At 45.4% G+C, this 23,007-nt stretch overlaps 1 long non-coding RNA gene across 1 annotated transcript in view; it reads left to right on the top strand.

Annotated features, from left to right (window-relative positions):
• Positions 1–23,007, top strand: part of LOC117203173 (uncharacterized) — a 62,937-nt gene that overhangs the window by 17,748 nt on the left and 22,182 nt on the right. Inside the window, exon 3 of the long non-coding RNA XR_007475655.1 lies at positions 2,368–2,547. This is a non-coding gene — a long non-coding RNA (uncharacterized LOC117203173). The remainder of the gene's footprint in view (positions 1–2,367; positions 2,548–23,007) is intronic.

Raw genomic sequence — 23,007 nt, 5'->3', positions numbered from 1 at the left:
AGAACAAAGGAAAGGAGCATGGGAGCGTGGCTTTACTTGCCAGGTATATGATATTTCTGTGTGGGCAGAGGGTGTTTATGAGGTGCCCCCAGTCCTAAAAAGCCGAGGCAGCAGTTGCCTCCTCAGCCCACCCGCAGGGCTGCAACTCACCTCCCACTGAGCCCCTTGACCAACAGTGATTTACTGCAGGCCTGGAAAGGGCCTATTCCTGCCAGGCAGACAAAGGCTCTCCAGGGATGGAGGGAGAAGCTCTCAGAGCTCCCACAAGCTTTTAAGGGAGGGAGTTGACCAAGAAGTTTCCCTGAGGCAGTTGGTAAAATGAAGTATTTGTAGGTCAAACCTTATTTCCTGTTCTCTGATAAAAAGGCTCTTTCTTTCAGGTATAAATACTGAAACTGGTGGAGACAAAGGTTATTGTTTCTCAGTTCCGTCTGCTTAAAAGGAGGCAAATCTGCTTTTCGGGAGCTTCTGAAAACCCCCTAGGACAACAGCGACAAGGCAGTACCTCCACTATAGGGCCTGCCTGGGCACGTAACAGCCCCGTGTCACCATAATCCTCACAGAGGCTGCGGGCACGGCCCCCCGCTTACAGAGGCAGGCATGGGGGCTGGTGCAGGGCTAACACAAATTGTAGAGATTGTGGGTGGCAGAGCCGGGGTTGTCAAGGGGCATTACAGCTGTTACAGCTCAGCCTCCACATTTTATTCCTCCCTTTCCCTCCTCTGAAAATTTCCTCAGTCTTGCAGGTAAGAAACTGAGGCACAATATCAATGTCTTTATTGGCTTCTTAGGAACAGGAAATAAATCCCAGTCCCCTTTGCTGTCTTTCCTTTAAGGTCAGAGGAGAAACAGCTCTTTGCTCTCCTGCTGCAGCCTCCCATCCCCACCAAGGGGCCTGCTGGTCACTCCAGTGGCTGGCTTGCCAGTAAAATCCCCAGGAAGCACCGGGGTGGGGTGGAGCTTTGTGGGGATGGGGAGATTCTCCGCTCCCCACTGGAAATCCCAAAGAGGTGGGGTGTGGGAGAAGTTTCCAGAACTGGCCTACAGATCCCTGGGAGGCATCCCAGCTGAGCCCCTCTGAGCTGACAGAGCCAGCGTGGGCCTGATGCTCTAAGAGAGGCGGCAGCTCAGCCCACAGAGCTGGAGTGGTGCTCCTGGGGAGGAGGGGCCAGCGGGCAGGGCACCCAGCTCTGCTCTGGGCCCAAGACCAATTCTGAGGGTTTCATATTCCCTGGAGAGCTCACCTGGGAGCCACCTGCAGCCCAGAGGCTCATGACACCACTACCTGTGGGATTGCTATGCTTTCCACCCCTCAGCCTCTCGCTGGGTGAAGCTGGGCAGATATATCTGAGCTTTGCACTCAGAGAATGTGGGTTCCAGGTGCAGACCTGTGTGTGTCCCTGAGTGTGCTCCGCTTGGTATGGACATTATAGCCCATGCGGGAGTTCACCAGTCCTGTGGTCCCACGCTCTGTTCAGAGAGGTTCCCGGGCACACTTTCCTCCACCTGCTTGGTTTCCCCTGAGCCCAGGGTGCCCTCAGCTCTTGGAGCCCTAGTGGCAAAACTCAGGGTTTCTCTCATACAGCAAAAGCAATCCCAGGGGAGGAACAGGCTTTTGACTCCTGGGGTCAGGGGTGCGTGTGTTCTAAAAGCCAGGGCTCTGAGGTCAGAGGCAAGCGGGGCCAGTTCAGAAGGACCTCACCCTTGGTTTAATGCTCTGCTGTCACTGTCCTGAAATCCTTAGTAATTTTATTTTTCAATTCGTATTTTGCGAGTGAAGTCCAAAGGACAGGGAATGCACGTAAGCAGAGATGAGTAAATGCAGGAGACCCCAGCAATATGCGTGCCATCCTCTCCGAGCTGCTTCACGTGCACAAGGCATTCGTGGTGCCCCGTGAACACAGAATTCCAGGGGATCCACGATGCACGGGAATCCAGCGAGACCCAACCTCAGCACGAGATAAGCGTGTTATGCCTGTGACACTGAAAACCCCAAGAGGCTACACTTTCCAATCAAATCAGAGCTTGCTTCCAATGCAGAAATAAGGCAATGATGTTCTGAGGAACACGGACAGGAAGTCAACTCTATATATCCTTTCTTACTCACGGTGCTTCTCTGGATTAGCCGACCACCTGTGCTGAGGATGATCTGGTGATTCCACATACAAGTTAAATGCTCTTATGTGTATTTAAAACTGGTATTGCACAATTTAAAGACCAGTAAAATTAACGCTAATGATTAAAATTTTTAATGACATTAAGTAGCAAATAAAAACAGCAAGACTCTAGAGAGAGACACAGGAAGGAAAGAAAAAGCTTTATGTTTTGGTTCCTTTAATGGTATTTTTCCCCCTGCTCTTTGAACAGGGTGTCCCTCGTTTTCATCTTGCACAAGGCTTTGCAGTTTGTGCAGCTGCCTCTGCAGGGAGCGCTGGGGTCAGAATCTTGCTTGGCACCGCAGCAACCTCGGGTAACTCTTTACCGGTTGGAGTCGCAGTTTCCCATCTGGACAACGGGGGCAATACTTCACAGTTGTTGAGGATTAAGGTAAGTAATAGGGCAGCTAAACCTTGTTGGCCTCTTAGAACAAGCAAGGCACGGTGCTAAGCGCTTTACTGTTTGATCTCCTTTGTTCCTCACAACAACCCTATTGGTGGGAGTCATTGGCCACTGTGTTGGATTTCTCTGATATTTTTGGCCTGGCAGCCATTCACGCTTTCTTCTGGTACTGCGCCCAGCTCTGTTCTGAGAACAATCTCTGTCCTACTCTATGCAGGTTGGCGGGGCTGTCTCGCATCCTCTCTTAGCCAAAGGGTGGCCATGTGACCCTGCAAGGCCGGTCAGGCTCTGTCGCACAGGATTGGGATTCTTGAGGGGCCTGATTCATCCCCACAGCAGATGCAACCTGGGTTTGGGTCTGCTTCCGGGATCCCTGGAGTAACTCTGGGGCCTGATGTTTCTGAGCCCCCCTTTCTACAGCAGTCCCCCTCCTCTGTGAGCTACCTACAGCCAGCCCCTCAGTCCCCCTTTGTTTAAGTGAACAAGAGGGTGTTTCTGATGCCCACAACAGAAGTCCCCAACTGCTTCTCCTCACGTTTCAGGTGAGGAAACCAGGCCCAGAGAGGTAAAGTAATTTGCTCAATGCCCCACAGCAAGTGAGTAGCAGAGTCAGCATTTGAACTCAGGTAGTCTCAGGAGGCAGAGTCCTTACCCTCTTCTGCCCCTCGCATAAGGTACGTGATACAGTATCACTCAGTGTTAGCCCCCTTCTTTTCGATTTCTACCCACCCATGGCACACTTGCTGCTTTTCGTGGCTAGTTGCCTCTCAGCAGGCTCTCTCTACCTCTGGCACTCTCAGACCACAGATCCTCACCCCGTGGGCCCCTAACAGAAGAGGTGGAAAGCGAGTGAGGCAGGATGCTCCAGGCGTGCACTCAGCATGGGAAGCTGACCCACCCTCCGGCATGGAAGGCCTTGGCTGAACTGTCTTTGTTAAATGTTAGAGGCTCAGGCCTCTCTTTCGACACCAGGAGCCCTGGAGGGAGGTAGAGCCCCACCACCACTAGCTCACCCCAGGCTGGCCCTGTGGACCCTCGTGCTCCAATAGGAGGTCAGGCCCTGTGTGTTTCAGGAGAGCCAGTCCCGTGACTACCTTGGATGATGAAGGGTACTGTTGTCTGTCCTCCAGGCCTGTCTGGCTGGATGCAAATACCCCATCACATCCCAGCAGGGCTAGACCAACTTCTGGCCTGACTGGCCTCGCCTTATTCCTGCACGAGGAAGCCTGATGGTTTGTCTATAACACGGAACGAACCTGCATGTCTGCCCTCTGCCCCTCCACACACGCTTCCTTTGTCTCCCTCCGCTCTCCTTGTTTTCATCGATGCAAATGCAGGGCTCCATTCGGTCCACAGACACTGCTGTGTAGGCCCCTTTTTCTCTACTAAGGAAAAACTAATGTTTTAAGGAAAAATGAGGCTAAAGAGGGTAATGTGATATCAACATACAGGCGGTGAGATGGTCCTGAAATGGTATCATTTTTGTTATTGTTAAATGTCACATGTGTGTTTATTCAAGGAACCCTTTCATTACTTTATCTGGTCCTCCTAAAAATCCCACAGCCAGTGGAGCCAGTGACAGTCTCATTGGGACATGAGGCCACTGAGATGCTGAGAGGGGGACTTTGGAACACAGCAAGATCTAAGGGAAACCCAGCTCTTTGCTGTAGCGCCTGGGCCCCATCTCAGGGTCTACCACTTGGCTCCAGGTGAAGCGTCTGACCAGGCCCCTCCCCATGTGGCTCCAAAAGAACCCATGGGCCATGCGCTTCTTAATTCCCACGTGCTGGCGGCTGTGGATGAGACCCTTCTGTCTGTAGGACCCTCACGGACACTCTTTTTGGGGCAACTTGAAAGTAACCATTGCATTTGGAAAGCAAACCTTGGGCACAGATTAAGATCTAAATCATGATTTAATTCTTTCCCAGATGTCAGAGAGCAATTAAGATAAGGCAGTGTTGGTAAAATGCAGCCCAAGCAACTATTCTAGGTCAGAAGAACGGGGCCAAGTCCATATGCTTGATTGAGATTTTAAGGCCCCTGGTGTTCTTGGGAAGAACCGTGTGATGAAGAGGCTGGAGGATGAGCTCCAGGAGAGCAGGCCCCTTGCTGGTTTGTTCTTGCTGTCTGCCATAGGGAGAGCAGTGCCTGGTACATAGAGGTGCCCAGTGAATATTTGTGGGGTGAATGAATGAACTCCTCTAGTTCTAAGTGAGGTTAAGAAGCTGTCCAAGTGTTGGAGAAGGGTTCTGAACTGGGAGCTCCTCTGGTCATTCTCTGAGAGCGCGCTGAAGGGGGTGTGCCTCATAGGCAGAGAATCCCAGCCTCAGTCTTGCTGAGGGGAACGCAATTAACTAAACTAATAAGGAGCAGGGCCCGGACTCAAATCCAGGACTGACTGATCGCAGCTGAGTTCTCTTTCTCCCGCTGACCCACACCAATGACCCTGGGAGGCCCGGAGGGCTTCACGTGGTGACAGCACTGAACCCTCTTTTACTGCAAGGCTGCGTGTCATGGCAACTGTGTGATCTGAGGTGGCCTCTGTACCAAGCAGAGGAGCAGAAACCATAGGGTCACAGTTCTGGAAAGGAGTGAGGACGAGTGTGTGTGTGTGTTTGGGGGGGTGGGTTATGTATCGTCTGGATTCCCAAGGCAGATGGAAGTGAAATGTCCATTAGTTCGTTAACTCATAAATATACAGCCCACAAGTGCATACAGAGGACTTAAAATTCAGTAAATATGAAAATAGAAATCATGTAATATTCATCTTTCTACTCTCAGTGGCTAATACAATTTCCAGCGCATGGTAGTTTCTTAATATACATTAGTTGGTTGAATTGATTGGGCTTTTCACGTGTCTCATGTTGATTAGTATTAGGGCTCATAAGAAAGAATAGTCCAATATTGACTCTGCAGCAAAATAACGATAATCTTATCACACTTTTAGTTTGCACAGTGCCGTTGGGTACTTTCTCTTATATATCTTGACCTCAAGGGATAGGCAGATATCAATCCCCTACGTTAACAGACAAAAAAATAAAGCTACAGCAGACAAGTTAGATGATTTGGCTGAGGACCTCAGAGCTTCTAACAGTTAAGAGGTGGAACCAGAGCGAGACCCTGGCGTCGTCAGTCCCTCCAGCCCTCACACTTGGCCCCCACTCTCCTCTCTCCATTTGCACTTGGGCAGGCAGACCTCTGTACCACCCAAACAGGAAAGCTTTGAACAGACCGAAAAGAGGCCTCCTTTTTGCGTCTTCATGGCACGCACCACACCTGCACCCCCAGCTCACCTCTAGAGACATATGGGAGCTACTTTGAAAGACAGCACCAGAAAGACAGGCTTCACACAGAGAAGGATTAGACCCCAGGGACGTGTCATTTCTTCTTCTTTTTTTTTTATCAAGAAGCAGTTTGTGGTATAAGCACAGCGTATTCTGCAGTGCTGACAAACCCTGCCTCTCAAAGGCCTTCCTAGCAGAAGGTGGCTCGCAGACCTCAGGGGACATGTAGGTGGGGAGGAAACCTGCAGCTGCTAATCCGCTGTGCTGTGAGAATGTGAACTGGTGACTCTGGAGGGTGGGATGAGCACGGCGCGCTCTCAGCTTATTCCCCGCCCCCCGCCCCCCCTCCCCCTGCGCCCTCACCCCTCCCCGGGCGGCTAACGTTAGGGGACACTTTGATTGCTCTCCCTCCTGTGATGGACCGGCCGCCACCGCTCCCGGGTATGTGTGAGCCATGCATTCGGCATTCGGCGTTAAATATCTTTCTAAAATAAGCTCGCTCAGATTTTACGTGCAAAGCAGCTGGGAAGAGCAGGCCGGCCCAGCCGTCCTCCCAGCTCGGAGACGCAAAGCCTTCCTCTCAATGGCGTGAAACCCGTTCCCAGGTGTAAAAGGCCTCTGTCTGTCACACCTCCCCGAGGGAGGGGAGGTTCCTGGCTTGGACACTTCCAACTGACGAGATTGTTTCCGGGTTACTGCCCCTCCCCCCGGCCTCGCTGCCCACCATGGAAAGCACAGGTTCCAAACATTACAAGGTTTTGTAAAATGACCTCATTTTCCTGTGAGTCTGCCAAGTCTTGTGCATGTCAAAGAATTATGGGGCCAAGAATCATTTTAGTCGTTATGATGCACTGTCAAAAAGTGGGAATTTTTGCAAAGAAAAAGGAAGAGTGAGACGCAGAAGGAAGGTCTAGAGGAGGTATTGATGGAATCAGTACTGATACTTCTCTCTGCATTTTACACACCCACACAGAGCCAGACACCATGGCCCTCTCACTCATGTTTCTCCATCCCTTTATGTGTATTTCAGTCACAGCAGTTATCCAAGGGCTGCTGCATGGCCCAGCCTTGGCACGCACCATCCCCAGGTCCGGCAGTCTAGGGGCTGGAACCGGGGTTGTGCAGTGGATGACCTCCACAGCCGTTCCAGCGGCCTCAGTTTCATCTCGTTTGTCCTATCACCTGTTATCCTGCCCTGCCCCTGCCCCCCATACCCCAACCTTACCCAGGACTGGGCCACTGAGCGCACAGGCTGTACAGTATGTCTTACTTTGGAGGTCCACAGCGTGCCAAACAGCACCTCTACACAGCAGATCCTTCCCAAGTCTGCCTCTGTATCTGCTGTAACCAAGGCTTTTGCCCGCATGTCCTCTGGGTTTTGCAGGGTCTGACTTAGCAGAGTTTGCAGCAGAAGTGTGGGTGCTGCCTGAAAGAAGGCCAGGTCCTGCTGACTTGAGCCAGAAGTGTTTCTCCCCAACCTACAAATCCTGATTTCCTGTCTCCCCCACCGTGTATTTGTCTGGCTTTCTCCACAAATAATGCTTCGATGCTTAAGCTCAGTGGAAGAAAATGTATGGTGAGATCTAAGAACCGTCTGGGAGACCAAGAGCCTAATCTAGAGGCCACAGAGAGCGCTAGATTCCAGCGCCCTCGCTTTTTATCTCATTGCTCTGGGGAAGGCCCACAGTATAAGTGAGTTGAGAGAGTGTGGAGAGAGGAAATCCGTACACGTGTTGTTACTTACTTTTTAAAGGTGTTATTGACTTTAATATTAAGTTCTGAAATAAATGCATGTATAATTCGGTGCTAAATTGCACGGTTCAAAGAAATTACAAAGGAACCTCTCAGGAGCGGAGGACTGGACTCGAGATGGAAGGTTTCCTTCCTTTACAGTTTGTGCTTGAGATAGGCAATAATATTTAAAGAATCTCCATTTGGACTAGGCCCTAGACTAGACACTTTGAATATATTTTCTTATCCTGTCTTCATCACAACCCTAGAGGACAGGAAATTATCATCTCCACTTTATGGACAACAAAAACTGAGGTTCAGAACGATTCAGAATCTTGCGCAAGAGCACATAGCCAGTAGGTAAGGAAGCAGGAAATCAACCCCAGATGCTCTGGCTTGAGAACCCAAGCTCCTTCCGCCCTGTAGTTCCCAAGTTATCCCCTCCCCAGTGCACCTGAGGAGCAGTACCCAGGCGCGTGGAGAACCACCACCAACCTCAGCGCTGGGTCTGTGGGAGGGCGGGTTGATGATCCGTGGCTCAGAGTAGGGGGCAAGAGACCAATGCGTCTCCCTAGGGAGACAGCCCCGCCCCTAGAGGATCTCAGCAAGCGGCCTCTTCAGGCTAACTGATAGGAAACAGCCATCTGGACTGAAGGAAGAGTGAGGCAGGATTCTCCATGGAGAGAGAGAGAGAACAGGATGATGGAGGTCGAGAGGCAGGAACACTGCTCCCAGGACCCATACCTGGGAGTCCCCCGGTGAGCCCGTTGTGGTCCCACCCTACCTGGGCCCTGGCCACCTCCCTTCCCTCAGCCTGGGCTCTGGCTGCCCAGGGGACCAAATGCACTCACCTCCTGTCCAGGGTCTGCCCCCTGCCCCCTCTCCTCCAAGAGACACGGAGCAGGCGGGACCACAACAGGCTACCAGGTCCCGGCCCCACTGGCCACCCCAGACGCTTCCCTGTGCCTTTGGTTTCCCATTGCTCGGAGGTGTTCAGTTTCCCACCCTGTTTCCCTACTGCTGCCCCGGCCCCTGCCCTTTCAAGACATTGATGACCAAAGCCAGGCCCTTCAGGTGTCCAAGGTGATTCGTTCATTTTATTGTCTTCACCATTGCAGTCTTTACAGTATTATTTTCTGTTATTGCTGAGATCCCCCAGTACAGTTAGAAAACAGGTTTTATTACTCTTCAGACGCCTAGTGTCTTCAAGTTGAATGACCCCTTAGAGGTCATCCAGGCCCTTCATTTCCCCGCGGAGGGAACTGAGCCCAGAGGAGGGGGTGGCTTTCCAAGGGCAGCATGTTCAGAACAGTTCAGGACCTGCGATGGGAAACTGTCAGAAATTATAATTTCTATAAAATAAGAAAATTTCCATAAATTACTTAACAGCTCTGTTCCTGTCCCTGACTTCTCTGTGGTGTCGGGTTTCGTGGGGCAATTAAAAGCATTCATCCTTGGCATTGGACAGAGAAGCGCTCGGTTCCCACCAGCTGTACCTCTTTATCCACTATAGGCAGCCCACCAACAGTTGCAGGAGCCAGGCGAGAGCAGAAATGAAGGCCGCCCTGCTGTATGGCTCAATATTGAAGAGTTAAAAAAAAAAATATATATATATATATATATATATATTTAACAAACTGTTAAATGCAAGTTCTGTCCTACACCTTGACAAACATACCTTCATAACTACCTAGAAGGCTAGCTTTGATTTAGAATTCCCAGACTCCTTGGACTTCTGCTCTGATACTATGAGAAGACCCAGTCTCCAGCCTCCTCCCCTGTCCATGCCTGCCCCTTCCTTCTCTTCCCACTCTCTCCCCACCCCCAGCTCTGTCCTGCATCACCAGAGGCCTCACGTGCATGCGTGCAAACTAGCTCACACACCCCTGCCAACAGCACCCCCTCTGTCACCCTTGAGGCCTGGGAGTACACACATCAATATCCCAGCACCCCTTCAGGAGTATGGATCCAGGGAAGAGACCTCTGTGGGCCTTGAAAGAAGGCTTAGGACCCTCTGGCAGGGAATTCCTGGGTTCCAGGTACCTGGAGCATCATCTGGGGTGCGGAGGCACACAGGCTCTGGGGAAGTACATCCCCTGCCCCTGGGACTCTTGACCTCTTGGAGAGCAACGTGGCGAGAGGAGGGCCAGAGCAAAGTCCTCTGTAGCCCATTGGCCCAAGGGGAAGGGTACTAGCTGTGTGATTTTAGGCAAGCCTTAATTTCCTTGCCCGTAAAAATAGGAATAATATCCCTCAGGGGGAGGATAGTTAGGGAATTTGGGATTTACATGTACACACTGCTATATTTAAAATGGATAAGCAACGAGGACCTACTGTTTAGCACAGGGAACTCTGCTCAATATTATGTAACAACCTAATTGGGAAAAGAGTTTGGAAAAGAATAGATACATGCATATGTATAACTGATTCACTTTGCTGTATACCCGAAACTAACATAACATTGCTAATCAACTATACTCCAATATAAAGTAAAAAGTTAACAAAAAGAGAATTAAGGAGTATTAATAGGTAAAAATAATTATAATAATAAAGGCAGTTAATAATAATAAATAGGAATAATAGTACCTACTTTGTAGAGTTGCTTTGGGGATCAAATGAGATAGTTTATGTAAAAGCCTGGCACAGAGTAGGTGCTCAGTAAACATTCATTTTCTTCTCTGCCTCTGACCTTCCTAGCTCTTTCCTAGTCTTCCTTTCTCTCCATCACCCCTCCCCCTCCACATCCCCACCCTCATCCCCTTTCCTTTCTCTCTCAAGCCCAAGTGGGACTGGGCTGGGCACACCTGCCAACAGTGGCCCTGAGAAGGGGTCACTCCTCTCATCCTGGCTTCAGGACAGCTGTGATAGTCCTCTGTGAGTTCTTTCTCCATTTAGAAAATATTCCTGGGGTTTTCTGATTTTAAGGAAAGGGAGACGCTGTGGTTTACAGAGTGGGTGAGAACCCTCACATTACTCTCTGGCTTGCTAATGAGAAGTTTGAAAGAGTCCTTTGGGTCCCAACCAAAAACTCTTGGCTTTTCCTTGCCAGAAATGTGATTTCCTGTGAGATGTCAAAACATGCCATGAGCATACCTCACAGAGGTCCATTTTTCATTCTATCTGGTTTTGAGGTGAATGAAAGACACTTCCTTTGTGCTGCCCTCAGCAGAAATGCACGTCTGTGTAACTTGCTCTCCGCCTGCTGGGGCCTGAGGGTCTGTCGAGGGATTCAATACACTGTCAAGTTCAGATCCCTTTTCAAAGCTCTCCTTTGCTCTGCAAACCCTTCAAGAAAAACCTCACCATCCCATCTTAGTTTCTTATGACTTAAGCCTGTCTTTACATTGTCGCTGCATAGACAGAGAAGCTGAACCTTAATTCCTAGTAACCAGAGCCTGTGCCAGCGGTTAGACCCTCCATCAGCCACCACCCCAGGGCTAACCTTGAGTCTTCGAGGTCGGGGTCTCTTAGAGAGAGACACTTGTCTTTGGTGTTATTGAAACTGTTCAAATCTTGCTTGTCCCACTGCATCCAGTTATTGAGGAATAGTTTAACCTCCAGCCCCTCAAACATGTCTGCTCTTCAGTTTTACGTTGTTTAGGATCAGGGCAAGAGATCCAAGATTTCTCTGTCTCTGGAGGGAGTGGCCAGAAAATTAATAAAACACTTAAGTTTCTTTCCTTATATGAAATGTTTTCTACAAGCTGGATTAATGCATGTTTTCCTCCAACTTTTACGCCGTTCTATATTCATCTCGTTTTCCCGTCTTGGAATGAACTTGCCTTTGAGCTATAGGTGATAAATGCAATTCACCATCATTCCTACCTTGATTTCATTCATTTGGCAGATAGACAGTTGAGCACCTATTCTGTGTGAGACAGTATCAAGCACTGTGACGGATGCAGAGATTTATGAACCATGGTCTCTGCTCAAGTTTTTTAAACCAATCTTGGCTTGGTTATTCTATTAAGATGTTTTGTGTCTCTCCCATGTGTGTCTGAGTCAGTGACTCTTTCTTGGAAGCAGAACCAAGCCTATGCATTTCTTTGTACATTTGGATAAGAAAGTATTTATATAACAGATACTGTGTACCTGCCCCAAGTACCCAGCACCAAGGAGACACAGAAAAGTTCAAGTCGTGAGCTGCTCCCCAGTGATCCAGATGAACAGAGAAGACAATTACTTGGTGATATAAGACAGATGTCCAGATGTAAACAGATGCAAAATTTTATAGTTAGGTGATTTTCAAATGATGAGAGGCAAAATTTAAATTTGACAATTATAGAATTTACTAAAACTTAGCATGTACATACCTGAAGACTCAGCAATTCCAGTCTTAAACATGAACCCAACAGAACTTTGTACACATATTCATCAAGGGCACCTGAAAGAATTTTCATGACAGCAGTTCTTTGTAATAGCTCTGTACTAAGAACTACTCAAATGCCCTTGGTATTGGGTAGAAAGAGTAAATTGTGGCATAATCAAATAATGGGATATGGTACAGCAATGAGAATGAACAGTCTATCTGAATATGCAAAAATGTGGATGAACCTCACTAAAAAATGCTGAGCTAAAGCAAACAGAAGCAAAAAAAATTATTTTTCCATTTCTAGAAAGTACAAACACAGACAAAAGTATTCTGTTGCTTAAATGTCAGAATAGTACATCTTGGGGGGGGGATAGTGACTGGAAAGGAGCAGGAGAGGACTTCTGGGGCTGGAAGTACTCTTTTTCTTGATAAACGTGCTAGTTATGTTGGTGTGATCAGTTTCTGATCCTTTATTTGTTCACTTTTCTGCCTACATATTATACTTCATTAAAAAGTTTCAAAGATTCACCACTTTGAAAATAGTTAGAACTCTGAATCACAAGGCAAGAAGCCCGAGCCTTAGACCTGATTCTGATATTTGAGCATATCCTTGAGCAAATCATTCTCTGTGTGCCTTGGACCCTTCCTCAGTGGAATGGAGGTAAGGCTTTCTTCCTGTGCTCCCAGCTGGATGCTTTATTCCACGTGGAGAAAACCTAGCATACCAAGAGAGCCTGGGAGCTTCTGTATGTTATTTCACTGCGTGTTTAGGAGCCTGCTCTTGGTTAAAATTCACTTCATGGAATCTGGCCTTTTCAATGCAGACCTTGAGTTGGTCTTTGAATCATACCTTCTTTTCACTGTGTTTATTCTCTCCACCTCCTCAGTCTCACAGAACAATTCCTCAGTCTGAATGTCTTACCCTGTGACATTATTTGGCCTCAAAAATGTCAAATGAACTATGGCATCCACTGGGAATATGTAATTTTATTTGGTTATGTTCTGGAACACTCCACAGAAGTGCTAAATTTAGAGCCAGTGAGAGGGAATACTGAGAAGGACCCTCTTGCCGCTCTTAAGTTCAGTTCTGAGTCTTAGAAATTGTGGTTTATTTGTGGCTGGCTGTGGCCTCCTCCTACGTCCCCTGGCCTTGCAGCACTGCCTGACCAGGGGCAGGGTGTCCAGCTTCTGCCCTGGTCCCTCCCCAGCAGCCGTGATCTCAGATGCTCCTGACCTGTATCTTCTCCGCTAACAGTCCCAACAGAAAGCACATGGTAAACTCCTTAACTTACCCCGCCCCCCTTTGAGTGAAGGTATACCGCTTCATATACGTATGAGAACTCTACAACACAATGGCTCCGTGTCTCCACTCCTGGCCTTTCCGCTACTGTCACACATTTTACTTCTACATATTTCATAAATTCCACACTACATTGTTTTATTTAATTTAATTAATTAATTATTTAATTAATTAATTTATTTATTTTGCGGTACGCGGGCCTCTCACTGTTGTGTCCTCTCCCGTTGTGGAGCACAGGCTCCGAACGCGCAGGCTCAGTGGCCATGGCTCACGGGCCCAGCCGCTCTGCGGCATGTGGGCTCTTCCCAGACCGGGGTACGAACCCATGTCCCCTGCATCAGCAGGCAGACTCTCAACCACTGCGCCACCGGGGAAGCCCTATTGTTTTATTTTTTATTGAGGTACAATTAGTATATGGCATTATATAAGTTTCAGGTGTGCAACATTATAATTTGACATCTGTATGCTCTACAAAGTGATTAGCGCCAAAGGTCTAGTTCCCATCCATCACCATACAGTTGACCCCCTTCACCCATTTCACCCACCCCTCAACCCCCTTCCCCTCTGGTAACCACCAATCTGTTCTCTGTATCTATGAGTTAGTTTTTATTTTGTCTTGCTTGTTCAGTTGTCTTGTATTTTTTTAGATTCCACATATGAATGAAATCATACACTGTTAATATTTTTGCCCCAAACAGTCAAATGTCACTTAAGGAGAATTAAATAATTTTTAAAATTATACTGTTTAGCCATGAGGTTAACATATCTGGCATTGTTCATTCATTTGCTGAGATCTGTATTTCCATCTTGTGTCATTTTCCTTTTGCCCAGAGAACTTTCTTTAACATTGTTTATACTGCAGTTCTGCTGTTGATGGATTCTTTCAGCTTTGTATGCCTGAAAGGTTTTTATTTCACCTTTGGTTTTGGAAAATATTTTTGCTAGGTATAGAATTCTAGGTTGACAGGGTTTTTTTTTTTTTTTTTTTTTTTTTAGCTTCAATCCTTAAAAGAGGCTGCTCCACTCTTCTCGCATTGTTTCCAAAGAAAAATAACTGCTGACCTTCTTATCTTTGTTCCTCCATACATAACTCATCTTCTTTCTCTGGTTGCTTTTAGAGTTTCTCTTTATCATTGGTTTTGAGCAATTTAACTGGGCAATGCCTTGGTGCAGCTTTATGCATGTTTCCTGTGCTTGGAGTTTGTTGCATTTCTTGGACGTGTGAGTTTATAGTTTTCATCAAATTTGGAACATTTCAAATGTTCAAATTTGGAACATCAAATTTGGAACATTTCAAATAACTTTTTCAGTTTCCCAGCTTTCTCCCATTCTCCCTCAGAGACTCCTCTTTCACGTATATTGGGCTGTTTGAAGTTGTCTTGTGGCTCACTGATGCTCTGTTCATTTATTTCCCACTATTTTTTCTGTCTTCTTTCTATTGGATAGTTTTGGATCGTTTCTACTGTGAAATCTTCAAGTTCATTATTCTTCCTTCTGTGACATCTAATCTTTCATTAATCCAATCTCAGACATAGTTTTCATCTCTAGAAGTTTGATTTGAGTCTTTTTTATATCTTTCATGTTACCTTTTAACATGTTCAGTCTTTTCTTTAGCTTCTTGAATATATAGAATAGTTATAATAATTGTTTCAATATCCTTCTTGGCTAACGTTAGCATCTGTGTCAGTTCTGGGTCAATTTTTTATTAAGTGTTGTTGTTGTTGTTTTTAATTTATTTTATTTATTTATTTATTTTTGGCTGTATTGGATCTTCATTGCTGCATGCAGGCTTTCTCTAGCTGCAGCAAGTGGGGGCCAGTCTTGGTTGCGGTGCACGGACCTCTCACCATGGTGGCCTCTTGTGTTGCAGAGCACGGGCTCTAGGCTCGTGGGCTTCAGTAGTTGTAGCATGCGGGCTCAGTGGTTGTGGCGCACGGGCCCAGCCGCTCCGCGGCATGTGGGATCTTCCTGGACCAGGGCTCAAACCCACGTCTCCTGCATTGGCAGGTGGATTCTTAACCACTGCGCCACCAGTGAAGACCCTTAAGTGTTTTTGTCCTCACTTTATTTTTATTGAAGTATAGTTTCTGGGCAATATTATATAAGTTACAGGTGTACAATATAGTGATTCACAGTTTTTAAAGAATGGCTCAGTTTGGGTTGATTGATTTATTGCCTCAGTGTGGGTCTTATTTTCCCACTTCTTTGCATGCCTGACAATTTTTTTTTTTTTGATGTCAGACATTTTTGGGCACTGGATATTTTTGGATTCCTATAAACATTCTTGAGCTTTGTTCTGGGACATGGTTCAGTAATTATACTTGGAAACAGCTTTTGGGTTTTGCTTTTATGATTTGTTAGGTGGATCTAGAGGACTCCACCTAGGGTTAATTATTCCCTACCACTGAGGCAAAACCTTCCTGTGTATTCTACCATTGCCCTGTGAGTTATGAGTTTTTCCATCTGGCTTGTGGGAACAAGCACTATTTTCAGTTCTGTGTGACCTCTGAGAATTGTTCCTTCTAATCCTTTAGGGTGGTTCTTTTTCCAACCTTGGGTAGATTTTTCATCTGAATGTGCTTTTCGGTACTTGGTTGACTGCTCTGTAGTTCTCTGGAGTTTTCTCTCTGTGCAGCTTTCACCTCTCTGGTACTCTGCCCTGTGAAACCTAGTCACCTTGGCCTCACCAAACTCCCAGCTCCATCTCCTCAACTCAGGGAGAGCACCGAGGCTCCATGTGGGTCCCCTCTCCCTGTGCTGGAGCCTAGAAACTCTCTCTGCCATAAGCTGGGGTAATTGTAGGCTCCCCTCATTGGTTTCCCAGCTCTCAGAGATCCCTGACCTTCCTTGCTTGTTGTCCAATGTCTTGAAAACCATTGTTTCATGTATTTTATCCAGTTTTTAGTTATTTTAAGTTGGTGAGTAAATTCAGTTCCTACTACTCCACCTTGGCTAGGACGGAAAGCATATGTAAACCCAGTTTACTGAAAGATGTTTATGACATCAAACACTTTTCCCATCATCTTATAGTGTTTGCAAGGCTAGTATCTTTTTAACTTTTTGTTTTGAAATAATTTAAAAGTTACAAAATAGTTTCAAATATGAAGAATTCTAGTACATAACTTTACCCAGCTTCCCCTAATGTTACTATTTGTATTGGTATTTTTTTAAGTGAATTGTTTTTAAAAAGTAATGAATGCTAATGGTAAAAAAAAATTATATATAAGGAACATATATTTAAAATGTTATATTTTATATATGAGAATATAAATAACAATAATCATATGTCATGAATATTCTTTCCATGTTGTATGTATTGGGGAAGGGGAACACTCTTCTTTTTGTATTTCTACCACAGCAAATAGAAGAGGGAACTTCCCTCCACTCTCCTCTCCCCAGAGAGTGTTGGAAGGAACACATCCTTCTGTTTTCTCTCTCCACACTCACCCACTCTTCTCACGTGGGCAGAAGTGACTATTCTGGTGAGGCTCAACATTGGGCCCTATTTTGCTAGTGGGCAGAGTCAAAGCATTAAAGGCCAGCTCCTGAGGGTGGGCTCACTTGACCTCTCCTTAGCTTCCTGTCTCCATGTGGTAAACTCAGCCAGGGCAAAGCCCAGTGCCTCCCTCTTTTATGCCCTTTTTTTTTCCTGCAGTAACTATGCATGTGAGACAGGCCTGTAGTCCATGATGCCAGCTAGGGAGCTGGACTCGGAGATAATTGTGTGGGTCCAGCTGTTCCTACAGACAAGTCCTTAGGTCTCTAACCAGGGGAAGAAGGAGGCTCTACTTTGGCATCAACTCTAAGTCCTGTTCTCCCAGCTGCTGATACAAGAGAGCCTTGGGGGTTATTGGTGCTTCCCTGGTTAGAAATGAAGCTATTATTTTGATACCCATTTGCCTAGTGATTTTTCTATTGGCCAGAATCCTAAGGAAAGAGGGGGAAATGGTAAGATTTGTGTACCCAACCTCACACCCAAACCCCCAGAAATTTACTTTACAGCATAATTTTTAACAACAATGTAGAACTACTTTGTATAGTTATATTCATGATGAATTCGTTCAGTTCTCTGCTGTTGTACATTTAGCTTGTTTTCAGTTTCTCACTATTATAAAAATGTTGTGATTATAATAATTTTATACATTAATGTTTTCATAGTAGCCTATTTTTTTTTTTTTTGATTCTTGTCATGTGGATAAGCTTCTGCCAGCTGAATAATGGTGCCTACATCTAATCTTGAAATCTCACAGATAGGTTTTCCTTAGGTCTGGATAAATAATCCAAAGATGCTACTAAATTGTGTTTTTGTAGTAAGATCATTTAAAATATCAAAATAGCAGAGAATAAACAATTAAAATTGATTTTTACTATATAAACATACGCCATTTTAAATAAGACTTAAACGTATAGAATTGATGGCAAATAAAAAAATACAAACTCTTTAGTTCAGTGTGGTAAGTTTCATGTTAACCTTTGATTCTTCTCATTTACTACAGTATTTAATATAAGTTGTTCCTCAAATCTAAGCAGAGATGAAGCTTCTGATTTACCTTTAATTAGTATAAAAAAACTCCTCGAGATGTTCCTATTTTTAATGTGTGAAAATTGAGGGTTTTAGGGAAGGTTGACAACCTATTTCATTTCTCTGTAATGGATTTGCCTCCCTATCTGTCTCCCTAGGACTTGTCTAAGATGGGCTACACTTGTCTTTACAGATTCCGGACCTTTGTCTTTCCTCTCCTTGGAGCAATCAGTGGTGAGGCCTTTTCCCATCCCCAGGGCCCAACACAGCACCTGACACAGAGCAGGCTCTTGTAAACGCTTGCCCAGGTTCTTACAGTGAACACTGCCCCCAGCCACGGGCTGACACCTGGACAATGTGCTCTCCCAGCAAAGACTGTACTCCATTAACTAGATCCTGAGCATTACCTGGCTTTGTTCCCATAAGAAGCGTGGTCTTGAGTTCTAAGGCCACTCTGTAGGCACAGTGAGAAAATGTCTTTCTAAGGTCATTTTTTTTGACCAAGAGAGAGCCCCAAGGCACTATTTCAGAGGAGGGCTCTTGGAAACGCCCCCCCCCCAAGTTGACTATTTTGAGGCACTGGAAACTATAGATTCCCATGACGGGGGCTATTCCTTTAGAGCTGAATTGTTTAAAGAAGCTGGGTAGGGCACAAAGGGTCATTCAGAGGGTCATTCCATTCTGTCCACCCCTGAGCCAAGAGTCACTGCTAGTCTGGCCTGTGTGTGCAACAAGGGAAGTAGCCCCAGAGCTAACCTCACCACCAGGGCCAGGAGTCCACAGTCACACCACAGCGACGTGGGAAAGGACACAGAAAGGTCAGTAATGCAGAGACAGGGTAAAAAGAAGTCATAGAGGCTAAGGACCTAGAATGCTGGAGGCCCTCAAGAAAGGGAGTTGTTTTCGTTGCTAAGATTATAAGAAAGAGCAACCTTCCTGGGCTAACTGATCTCTCTCCACCTCCTCCACTGTCGTCTCTTCCTCTGCCTTCCCTTAAGTGTTCCTTCTTGCTTTTAGCTTTCCCTCTGGGTGATCCATTTGACATTTCTACAAAGACCTCAGTGTGCCTAATGTTGAATCCATCTCAGGTCTGCCTCTCAGCCTGTAACCTCTATGCCCTGGACTCATCCTCACCAGATTCATGGTCTGGTCTGATCTGGCTCTCCTTCTCCATCACGCAAGTGACTCTAGGCTTTGTCAGTCTATCACCAACGTGCTTCTCAGACTGGCTCTTCTCTTCATCCCACTGTCCCTCCCTTGGTGCAGACTCATCCTGTCTCCCTGGACTGCTGTGATCCTCTCCAGCCTGGCCTGAATCCAGTCTCATTCTTCACTGAACTGGACATTACAGTGCTGCCATGATTACTTATAAAATCCCAGGTCTGACAATACCCTCCATGGCTTCCATATCTGCTGTGGCTAAAGCCCAAATCTTTATATATGTGTAAAGATTTTTCAGATTCTTTTCTATTATATGTTATTACAACATTTTGAATATAGTTCTCTGTGCTATACAGTAGGTCCTTGTTGGTTATCTATTTTATACATAGTAGTAGTATGTATTTTTTAATCCCAAATTCCTAATTTATCCCTCCCCCACCCTTTTCCCCTTTAGTAACCATAAATTTGTTTGCTATGTCAGTGAGTCTATTTATGTTTTGTAAGTAAGCTCATTTGTATCTTTTTTTTAGATTCCACATATGAGTGACATCATATATTTGTCTTTCTCTGTCTGAATTACTTTACTTATTCTGATAATTTCTAGGTCCATCAATGGCAAATGCCATTATTTCACTCTTTTTTATGGCTGAGTAATATATATATATATATATATATATATATCTCACATCTTTATCCATTCATCTGCCAATGGACATTTATTTTGCTTGTCTTGGCTATTGTAAATAGTACTTCTGTGAACATTGGGGTGCATGTATCTTTTTGAATTCACGTTTTCAACTTTTCTGGTTATATGCCTAGGAGTGGGATTGCTTGATCATATGGTAACTCTAGTTTTAGGTTTTTAAGGAACCTCCATACTGTTCTGCACAGTGGCTGCACCAATTTACACTCCCACTAACAGTGTAGGAGGGTTCCCTTTTCTCCACACCCTCTCCGGCATTAATTATTTGTAGAATTTTTGATGATGGCCATTCTGACAGGTGTGAGATGAAACCTCATTGTAGTTTTGATTTGCATTTCTCTAATGATTAGTGATGTTGAGCATCTTTTCTTGTGCCTGTTGGCCATCTGTATGTCTTCTTTAGGGAAATGTCTGTTTAGGTCCTCTGCCCATTTTTTGGTTGGATTGTTTGTTTTTTTGATATTGAGCTGTATAAGTTGTTTGTATATTTTGGAAATCAATCCCTTGTCGGTCGCATCATTTGCAAATATTTTCTCCCAGTCCATAGGCTGTCTTTTTGTTTATCGTTCCCTTTCCTGTGCAAAAGTGAAGCCCAAATCTTTAACAGGCATTCACAGCGTACTCCGCACTGCACAGCTCACCATCTTAACATGAATATCCTGTATTAAAGTTTTCCACGTTGGTTACAGCTTGTTCAGTATCTGCCTCTGGTATTTCTTTTTCTTTTTTAGTCCCATAGCATTTCAATCTTCTCAAATCCAATGGTTATTCTCTTTCTTCAAAGTTCTTTGTCTTTCTTCTCTATTGTAGAGTTTCAAGTCAGTCTTGCGGTCTATCTGCTCTCCCCATTGATGTTTAATTAATATTTCTTCCATGGTTTCTCAAAGCTTCTACCATAGTTTAACCATTTTTATACTTCTTAAAACTTTCAAATCCATAATTAAACAAATAAGAATTCAGAATGCACAAAATTCTTTGATTAAGTATATATACAGTTGAGGATACCTGAATTTCACACACTTTTACGTACTGTTCAAAAAACATTACATGGAGTGGGAATTCTAAGTTTAAATTCGAGAAGGTTAACTACATAAATAATCAGAAATGGATATGATTCTTATAAACAGCTCTGTACGTGCCCGTCACCTCTCAGTATCAATATTTATATAAGTTAATAGACATGCTTCTTATAGGATCACTGAATATTTTCTATTCTTTGGCAGGAGTGACTAAGTAAAAAAAAAAAACAAATGCCCAGATGAACTCTAAGAAAAAGGACACAGTGTTTTATGTAGCTCCATTACAGCATGAGCCCACTGTATTATAGTGGTGGAGGGGCTCAGCCTGCATCCCACCACCCAAGGACCGATTGGGCATTAGGCTGTGCTCCATAAATGCTGCTGGGGCCATGGAGAGGGGCAGTGCTCATGTTTTGTTAGCCAACATGCTGTCTCTAAGAGTGATACCAAGGCACAGCTCTTTAAAAAGAACAATTGCTCCTCCTGACCTAACTTCAAAAGTTGGAGGTCTTTCCCCAAACATCTGTGTCTCCCTTTATAGTTCAGTCATCCCAGAATTTGTGCTGTAAACGTTTACATTCCCCAACCTGTTCCAGGGCTTACCATGAGAAATCAGGCGATGTGATGCTTCGTCTCCTTGGTCCTAAAACTCCTTCTTTCCATCCTCAAGGAGACTCCTCTAGAACCAGTATCTTGAGACTGCTAGTCAATTCCACCATATCTGCTCCTTCCTGAGCAGCACCTATAGCAGTCTAGTCTGGAAAGGTGATGTGACTTTCCCCTTTGGACACTATCCGTGGTGCCAGCACAGCACCTGCCCATGGTAGGCACTCAAGGCATGCTTGTTGAGTGAATGACTGAACACCAAATATGTACCCCTGCAGACTGTTTCATGTATGAGCCCCAACTTCCCTAGAACTTCATGACTCAACCGTGGCTGGGTTAAATTGACTCAGGCTTTGTTAGCGACCACATTCCAAGCCTATGGAGGCAGGAAGGCAGAAATACAGACTTTCTGCCTGAACCACTAGACCACAATTTTCCTGTGCAACAAAAGACTGTCTGATTCCCTGACCTCTCTCCTTATCCCTCTGTCCCCGGAACCCATGTCAGGGAGGCAAACTGCTATCATCTACCAGGCAGCTGGGTTCAGTAGCTTGATATCGGGTCGTAAGCAGAGAACCATAAATTTTAAACAAACCCAGGGCTGTTGTCATTGTTTAAAGTTTCTCCAGGGACCTCCCTAGACAGGAGCTGGCTCCATGCAGACACATTTCCCTGACAGCTCTTTCCACAGACCATCCACTGAGGATCAGTACATAGAAGGTCCTAAATCATGAGCCATCCAGCTGAGATGTAATTTCCCTCCACAAGTTGTCAAACATTCTGTGACGTGTTGAGACCTGGCCGTCAACTGGATGTGTCCCTTCTCTCTGCACAGTTCTCTGCTTCCCTATGGTCAAAGTCCCCATGTGCGGGTGAGGGTTGCTGGTTGAGTTCTGGGCAGAAGAGTAAGTTAGGCTGTGAAATCAGATGCCATTTCACAAGCTCAGGCTTTACTTCAGATAGTAGCAGGTTACTGTTCACTCACTGAGCAGTTGTTGAGTGCTTCCTAAGTGCTCAGCGAGGTTATAAGGACAATTAGATGTGGTTCTTGCTTTCATGTATCTTATATGGTAATGGGTCAACTGATAGTTCGATGAATAATTATAATCCAGTGATAAAGGCTATAATGGAAGAAATGTAGAGTGGAATGTCCTCTACTTTTTCCCTCTCTTTCACTAGGAGATGTACATACAGAAAAGTCCATACACCACATATACAAACTAAGAAATAATTACAAATAGACACCAATAAGACCATGACCCAGGACTAGATTGAGAATATTTACCAGTACCCCAGAAGCCCTCTGTCTGCTCCTCCCTGATCAAAAGCAAATCCCACCCACACTCACCCCCCAGGTTAACCACTCTGCTGACTTTTGAAGTAATTTTTTTGCCTTCCTTTTTGTTTTACCCTCTATGAATACATAAGCAAAGAATATAGCTTAATTTGGCCTGTTCTGGGAGCGGAGTCATCCTCTATATATTCCTTAGTGTCTGGCTTCTTTCATTCAAACTTGTGTTTGTGAGATTCATTCATTTTGTCTTGTAGAGTTATGTTCTGTTCATTTTAATTGCTGCATAGTATTCCATCCTGTAAATAGACTACAATGTATCTGTTCAACTATTGATGGTCATTTGTGTTGCTTCCAGCTTTTGCCTATCACACACACTGCTGGGTCATGTGATGTGTGTATGTTCAGTTTTAGTAGCTATTGCCAGTTGTCCACAGTGGATGCTTTCATCCTCAGTATGTGTGAGTTCCTGTTGCTCTGCAGCCCTGTTTACACTTAATACTGTCTGATTTTTTAATT

This window comes from Orcinus orca, chromosome 2, assembly GCF_937001465.1.
Source record: "Orcinus orca chromosome 2, mOrcOrc1.1, whole genome shotgun sequence".
NCBI classification, from domain to species: Eukaryota; Metazoa; Chordata; class Mammalia; order Artiodactyla; family Delphinidae; genus Orcinus; species Orcinus orca.
This window is presented reverse-complemented; position numbering and strand designations above follow the sequence as displayed.